At 49.4% G+C, this 7,213-nt stretch overlaps 1 long non-coding RNA gene across 1 annotated transcript; it reads left to right on the top strand.

Annotated features, from left to right (window-relative positions):
• The first annotated feature begins 1,327 nt into the window (after nt 1-1,327).
• Nucleotides 1,328-6,542, top strand: LOC101906731 (uncharacterized). The gene is made up of 3 exons (XR_234146.5): nt 1,328-1,753; nt 2,174-2,568; nt 2,969-6,542. It is a non-coding gene; the product is annotated as an uncharacterized lncRNA (long non-coding RNA).
• Nucleotides 6,543-7,213: the final 671 nt, after the last annotated feature.

Below are 7,213 nucleotides of genomic sequence, written 5' to 3' on the forward strand. Positions count from 1 at the left end.
AGCACCTGGCCCCAGGCCAGGCCCCTGGCCAGGAGGATCGACCCTCAGCTTGCCCCCCTGCCCCCCGCCAATCCTCTGTGCTGGGGGAGACCCGAGGCTGGTCCAGGACCCCTGGGTGCCCCGCACCCCACCCACTCTTGAGTCAGGCCTGAGTCTGGTTTTCAGGCGCTCCCTGAATGAAATCTGAGCCCAGGGTCCCACGAAGGCCCCAACTCCAAGCCACCGGGCCGCCCTCCCCAGCGCCACCCGAGGCCACTCTGAGCCGTCCCAGGTGAGTGCCTGGAGCCCCGCCTCTGTGCGCCCGCAGCCTCAGTTCCCGCTTTGAGCCCACCCCTTTCTGAGCGATCTGGGTTTTGTTTCCTGTAGTTCCTGAAGGACAAGCGGGGCTGTGGAACTGGTTTTTGCACCCCTCGAGGAGGCCTCTACAGGGGCTCCTTCCCCTTGAACCTTGAACCTGGTGGGAGGCCTCCCTGCTCGTTAGGCTCGGGAGGCACGCCTGCCAGGTTCACCCAGAAGGCCCCCACATGCGGCACAGATGGTCTGCTGGGAAGGGCGTCTCAGTTGCATTTGGCCCTCCGCGAGTCACGGGATCTAAGCTCCTTAGAGAAGCAGTTTCCTAAGTTCATGCATTTCTGGCGGCTAAAATATTCTTCTTTGCCTTTTGCCATTAAAAAAAAAAATTAACCACTACGCTGAAGAAACAGAGACAGCATTACCGTTCCTCAGCTCCTCCTGATCCTTATCAACATCTCTCAGATAAAGGCCCTCCTGAATCACAGGAGAGGACATTTATTTACTAAAACATCCTGTTCGCTGGGATTTTTCTGAATGCCACGTCGGCTCAAAGCAAAACGTCTCTAAAGCTGCTCTGACTGAGCTCCCTCAGCGGAGCCGGAGCCGGTGAGGGGGTGGGTGGGGGCAGACGCCCTTCCACGTCAGATTTCCCCGCAGCATCTAACCCGGCTCCTGCGGGAGGCAGGCTGCTTCCTCCTCCGGTGGGGAGCAGGCGGCCCCCGCCCCTGGCCTCTGCTCCCGCTGCGGGCGGGGCCCCTGGAGGCCCCCAGGCTGGGCGCCAGCGGGCATCTCCTCCACTCACAACTCCGCTCTCCATCCCTGGTCCAGGGTGACCCTGCTTTTCTCCCACCCTCCTCCCCCGCACGTCCCCAGCCGCCCAAGAGAACACCTGGACCAAGCCCAGCTCCTCCAAGCAGCGACACAAACACGAGGCTTGTGACTCATCACGGGATGAGGCGGCTGGAGGACGGAGCAAGCCCAGTGCCAAGCACATCATGGGAGCCCTGAGTCACAGCGGGAAGAGCGAGCTGGGTGTTGATGGGCTGAGAGCTGCGTGGGAGTGTGTGAGCGCGTGCGCCTTCGGGCCACTAGGGCTGGCTGTTCTCTGGCTCTCTGTACGCCCCTTCCCACCTAGCCCCTGCTCCACCTGCTCCTACCGGGCCGAACAAGCCTGCCCCCAACCCCAGCTAATTCTAACCCTTAGGCCAGATGGCTCCACCGGCTAGTTCATTATGGGCGAAACTCTGCTCCCTGCCCCACTGCCATGATGTTTAACCTGAGGGAATGTGACCCAGCTGCTGGTTTCCATGACAACCGAGGAGCCCACCTGACATCAATTCCATCTATGCAAGTCAGCCTCCTCCTCCCCCTACCCCGAGGGGTGAAGACTGCTGCCAGGTCCTGCCTGTCGAGTGCTGTCCTCGCTGGGGAGTCGCTCCAGGGACTCAGCTCCAGACGTGTAAGGACCCCCGTCCAGCAGACACTCGAGGTCCCTTGTCACTGTCTGTGGGCTCTTGCTTCAGCCTGGCGACTGGGCAGTGACAGGCCTGCGGCGTGCGGCCCAACAGCATGAGAGCCTGTGTGTGGGTCAGTGAGTGTGCGGATGTGTGTTAGCCTTGTGCGAGCATGAGGAAGCGTGTGTGTATGTGAGAAGCTGTATGTGTGTGAGCTTGTGTGTACACCTATGTGTAAGTGCAAAGTGTGCGTGAGAAACTTGAGTGTGCTCGGGTGTACACCCATGTGTAGGTGTGTATGTCTGTATGAGAAACTTGAGTGTATGTGAGACTGTGTGCATGTGTGTGCATGTGTGTGTCTGTGTGTGTGTTACCTGCACACGTATGTTCTAGCTCCCTGACTCCCCTTTGCCTTTCCCAAACAGCTTTCTCATGAACAGGCCCTGAAACAAGGCTCTTCAGTTGGCTTCTGACTTAAGTCAACTCTACAGAAATGGGGCCAAGACAACAGTCATTGGCCAACCTGGGCTGCGTGGATCCTGAGGCTTTGCAAAGCCTGCTTTTCCAGCGCACCACACCCATCCGTACCCTTGGGGGTCATTTCACTCAGGAGAAGTTGATGAAGGTCTCACACCTGTCTCAGTCATGTGGAGCTGTCAGTTCTTCCTGGTTCAAAAGCACGAGCAAGACTTGATGCGGCAGCTGGCCACCGCTGAGCTGTTTCTCACCCACCATGATGAGAGGGAGAAACAGCATATTAAAAGGAGAAAAGGGGTAACTATGAATAGAAGCCCAACCTCAACCAGGAGAGAAGCATCAGGTGAGGCTTTTCTGATGCTTTACAAGTGTGAGGCCGTTCAGTCCTGCCGAGAAGCTCACAGGGCCGGGTACTGTTCTACAGTCTAAGGAAATTGTCCCCCACCCCCAGAAGCTCAACCCTACATGGTGGCAATGACTCAGCCCAGGTTCTACCCGCCCTCTGATTCTAGCCCATTCTCTTTCCTCAATACTAAGTGGTCTCAAATATTTTTAAAAGGTATTAGAAAGCATACTACTACTACTCCTAAGTCACTTCAGTCGTGTCCGACTCTGTGCGACCCCATAGAAAGCAGCCCACCAGGCTCCCTGTCCCTGGGATTCTCCAGGCAAGAACACTGGAGTGGGGTGCCATTGCCTTCTCCATTAGAACGCATAAACCTTGTCATTTATATATCTTACAGGAAAAACCACCTTTCGAGCTGGGAAGGGCCTGCGGTTGTCTGAGAAAGTAGCCTTGAACATGAAAGCCGTTTTGAGACCTTTGACCTGGAGTCCTAACCTTGCCTGGATTAGCTTCTCAGTAGAGGAGGAGATCATAAAACAAATCCAATGAAATTGTGTGACTGTCACAACTAATTGTCCAAAACCTGGACGTCCCCACAGCTGAGGATGATACCCTAAATCAGTGATTCTCAACCAGGAGCAGTTTTGGCCCCCAAGATTCATTAGGCAATGTCTGGAGATATTTGGACCTCCACTTTGGCGGTGGAGGTCACAGAGGTCAGGAATGCTGACCACAATGCACAGGACAGCCCTGCCACAAAGAACACTATGGCTCAAGGTGTCAGTTCCTAGAGTAATTCCTTTCTTTACTGGCCGCTGGCATGGGGAGCCCAAAATGATGGTAGCCTCAATTCCAGTGGAACCGTTACACCGCCCCCTAGTGAAAGCGGGATCTGTAATGCTGCTGCTGCTGCTGCTGCTAAGTTGCCTCAGTCGTGTCCGACTCTGTGCGACCCCTGGTGGTGCAGCCCACCAGGCTCCCCCGTCCCTGGGATTCTCCAGGCAAGAACACTGGAGTGGGGTGCCATTTCCTCCTCCAATGCATGACAGTGAAAAGTGAAACTGAAGTTGCTCAGTCGTGTCCGACTCCTAGCAACCCCATGGACTGCAGCCTACCAGGCTCCTCCATCCATGGGACTTTCCAGGCAAGAGTACTGGAGTGGGGTGCCATTGCCTTCTCCGATCTGTAATGCAGTGGAGTCTAAAGTTGAGATTTCAATGGGCAGCCTGGATTCCCTGGGGGTGATGAGACATATTGCTGGACGAGGGAACTGGACTTCAGCTAAAGGCTTAGCCCACAGGTGGCAGCCTGGGAGTCTCTTACACTCCCCAGCCTGAGTGTGCCATCTGCTTCTTGCTGGTGTCACTACACCAGGCTTCTTGTGGAGGAGTTCCCGATGCACACACTCCTGGTAAACAGCAAGGAGAGCCAAGATCTGGAATTCCAAATTCTTGATACAAGGGTTTCTGTTTAACTCATGGAGCCTTTCAAAGTGTTTTTTTTGTTTGTTTGTTTGTTTTTTTACCAATTTACATTCCCATGAACTGTGTATGAAAGTTATAGTTCTTTTACACCCTCATTAACAGTTAGTATTGTGTGTTTTTAAAAATATTATTTGATTTATTCTTCACAGTGTAAAGAAACTTCACAGTGTTTTTGATTTGGGCGAAGGGCCAATGAAGTTGAGCATCTTTTCATATATTTATCGGTCACTGGATATCATTTTTTGCCAATTTTTTGGCCCATCTTACTGTTGGATTGGTTTATTTACTATTGACTTTAAGAGCTTCACATATGTTCCAACGATGAGCTCTTTTTAGATATATATATAATGCATATATACCTTCTTAGATGGTGTGGGTTGCATTTTCATACTCCATATGTCATTTGTCTTCATGTCAGTACCTGGAGTTTATTTTCTTTGTACTTCTGGTTTATTCCCATTGATTCTTGAATTTTTTTTCCCTCGGATACCTCTTTGATTTTGCTGGATTTTATTCCAAAACACTTTTCCAACAAAGGTCCATATGGTCACAGTTATGGTTTTTCCTGTAGCCATGTACTACTGGATTGTACACTGGATGTGACAGTTGGACCATCAAAAAGGCCTAGTGCTGAAGAATTGATGCTTTTGAACTGTGGTGCTGGAGAAGACTGCTTGAGAGGCCCTTGGATAGCAAGGAGGTCAAACGAGTCAATCCTAAAGGAAATAAGCCCTGAATATTCATTGGAAAGACTGATGCCGAAGCTGAAACTCCAGTACTTTGGCCACATGATGTGAAGAGCTGACTCACTGGAAAGGACCCTGATGCTGGGAAAGACTGAAGGTGGGAGGAGAAGGGGGTGACAGAGGATGAGATGGTTGGATGGCATCACCAACTCAATAAACATGAATTTGAGAAAATTCCAGGAGATAATGAATGACAGGGAAGCTTGATGTGCTGCTGTCCATGGGGTCACAGAGAGTCAGACAGGACTTAGCAATTTAACAACAACAACAAATCCTGAAGCACGTTTTGGGACATATGGAAGATAATATTCTGATTTCTTGAATGTTACCAAGTCTTCATTTTGCCTTTATTCTTTATTGATAGTTTAGCTGGGTATATAATACTTTGAGAATGCTCTTTTTCTCCAATTGCACCAGTAAATTGATCATGAAGAAAAAAATACTTCCTCATATCTCATTTACAATATATATGTATCAAATTTCTTAGCTTTGGCTTCTTTTTTTTTTTTTTTAAACCTTTCTTATATCTTAAAATGTCTCTCTTTCATGGAGACTCAATTTCCCTGAATAGGCCAACTGGTTTCATCTTTTCATCTGCAGAAACTAGTGAGTTTTCAATGCTTTTTTATTTATTTATTTTATCCTGACAGAAACCTATTCCAGATTTAAAAAATGGGAAATTTCATAATCCTTGGTCTCTCTTTTCGGTAGATTTAATGTAATTTAATATGAAAGGTAGAAACTGCAGGTAATGGAAAGTGGCACAAAACTGGCAAGTCTTCTGGGGGGGACACCCTCCCTCCCAGGGGGCCATCAGCTGGCTGGGGGCTCTGAGTCTTTAACTCCCACTGCCAGATGACAAAGGTCAGCAGGAGCTGATGCAGCAGAATTTTCTGCTCTGTGCAGGGAGCTGCCCCCACTCGCCACCACCCCCTGCCACCTCTCTCTAGGCAGGTATTATAGGCTGAGGTTGCCCCAGATCAGGCTTCAGCAGGGCTGAAATTCAGTCCCTATGCATCCAACCAGCATAATCCACAGCCCCCTCTGGAAGATGTAAATGGTGGGATGGTTCACCTTTTCCCTTGCATTATTTTTTTCTGGTTGTTTTTATTCAGTTGCTAAGTTGTGTCCAAAGTTGTATCCGACTCTTTGTAACCTGTGGACTGAATTTAGGAATTTGGATGGTTACCTTTTCCTAGTTCCCAGTAATCATGGAGAATTTTCCCTGTTATTCTGTTAGATCATCTTTGTGGGGATTTGGTAAAGGATATAAAAATTACAGAATGTTAAAATGTTAAATGTTACCCTGAATGAGAAGATTTAGGGGAAGCTTTGTGATGGAAATCATCTGTAGTTTTAAATGCAGGCAGGATTTAAATTCATAGAGGTAGGGATTAAATGTGATTAAAATCCTGACTTGACTATTCCTTCAGTTTCTGATAAAACCCATAGTCAACTGGAGGATTCCCTTAATTAGCTCATTCTGAAATGATCAACAATTTACATCTTGAGTGATCTGCTAGCTCTGGCTTAATTATCCATGAAACTGAAGCTGGCCTTCAATTGGAATAGCTAATTGACCTGCTTATTAATTCAGCTGCAGGAAATCGAAGGTATGTTTCTGAAAATGCCTTGACTAAATATATGCTTTGGGGAGATTTTCAATTAGTCTCTGCTAATGTATTCCTATTAATGCTAGTTGCTGCTGCTGCTGCTAAGTCGCTCCAGTCGTGTCTGACTCTGTGTGACCCCATAGACGGCAGCCCACCAGGCTCCCCCGTCCCTGGGATTCTCCAGGCAAGAACACTGGAGTGGGTTGCAATTTCCTTCTCCAATGCATGAAGGTGAAAAGTGAAACTAAAGTCGCTCAGTCGTGTCCGACTCCTAGCAACCCCATGGACTGCAGCCTACCAGGCTCCTCCATCCATGGGATTTTCCAGGCAGTACTGGAGTGGGGTGCCATTGCCTTCTCCACAATGCTAGTTGGAGTTCTTTTTAAATCAAGGTAGCATGTCAAGGGGGCTTCCCAGGTGGCCCTAGTAGTAAAGAGTCTGCCTGCCAGTGCAGGAGAATTGAGAGATCCAGGTTCGATCCCTGGGTCAGGAAGATCCACTTGAGGAGGGTATGGCAACCCACTCCAGTATTCCTGCCAGGAGAACTCCATGGACAGAGGAGCCTGGTAGGCTACAGTCCATAGAGTCGCAAAGAGTTGGACACAACTGAGGTGACTTAGCACAACACAGCATATCAAGGATTTCTATAATTATTTCAACTTAACCTCTTAATTTGGAGAAGGCAGTGGCACCCCACTCCAGTACTCTTGCCTGGAAAATCCCATGGACAGAGGAGCCTGGTAGGCTGCAGTCCATGGGGTCGCTAAGAGTTGGACATGACTGAGCAACTTCCCTTTCA

This window comes from Bos taurus, chromosome 3 (assembly GCF_002263795.3).
Source record: "Bos taurus isolate L1 Dominette 01449 registration number 42190680 breed Hereford chromosome 3, ARS-UCD2.0, whole genome shotgun sequence".
Taxonomy (NCBI): domain Eukaryota; kingdom Metazoa; phylum Chordata; class Mammalia; order Artiodactyla; family Bovidae; genus Bos; species Bos taurus.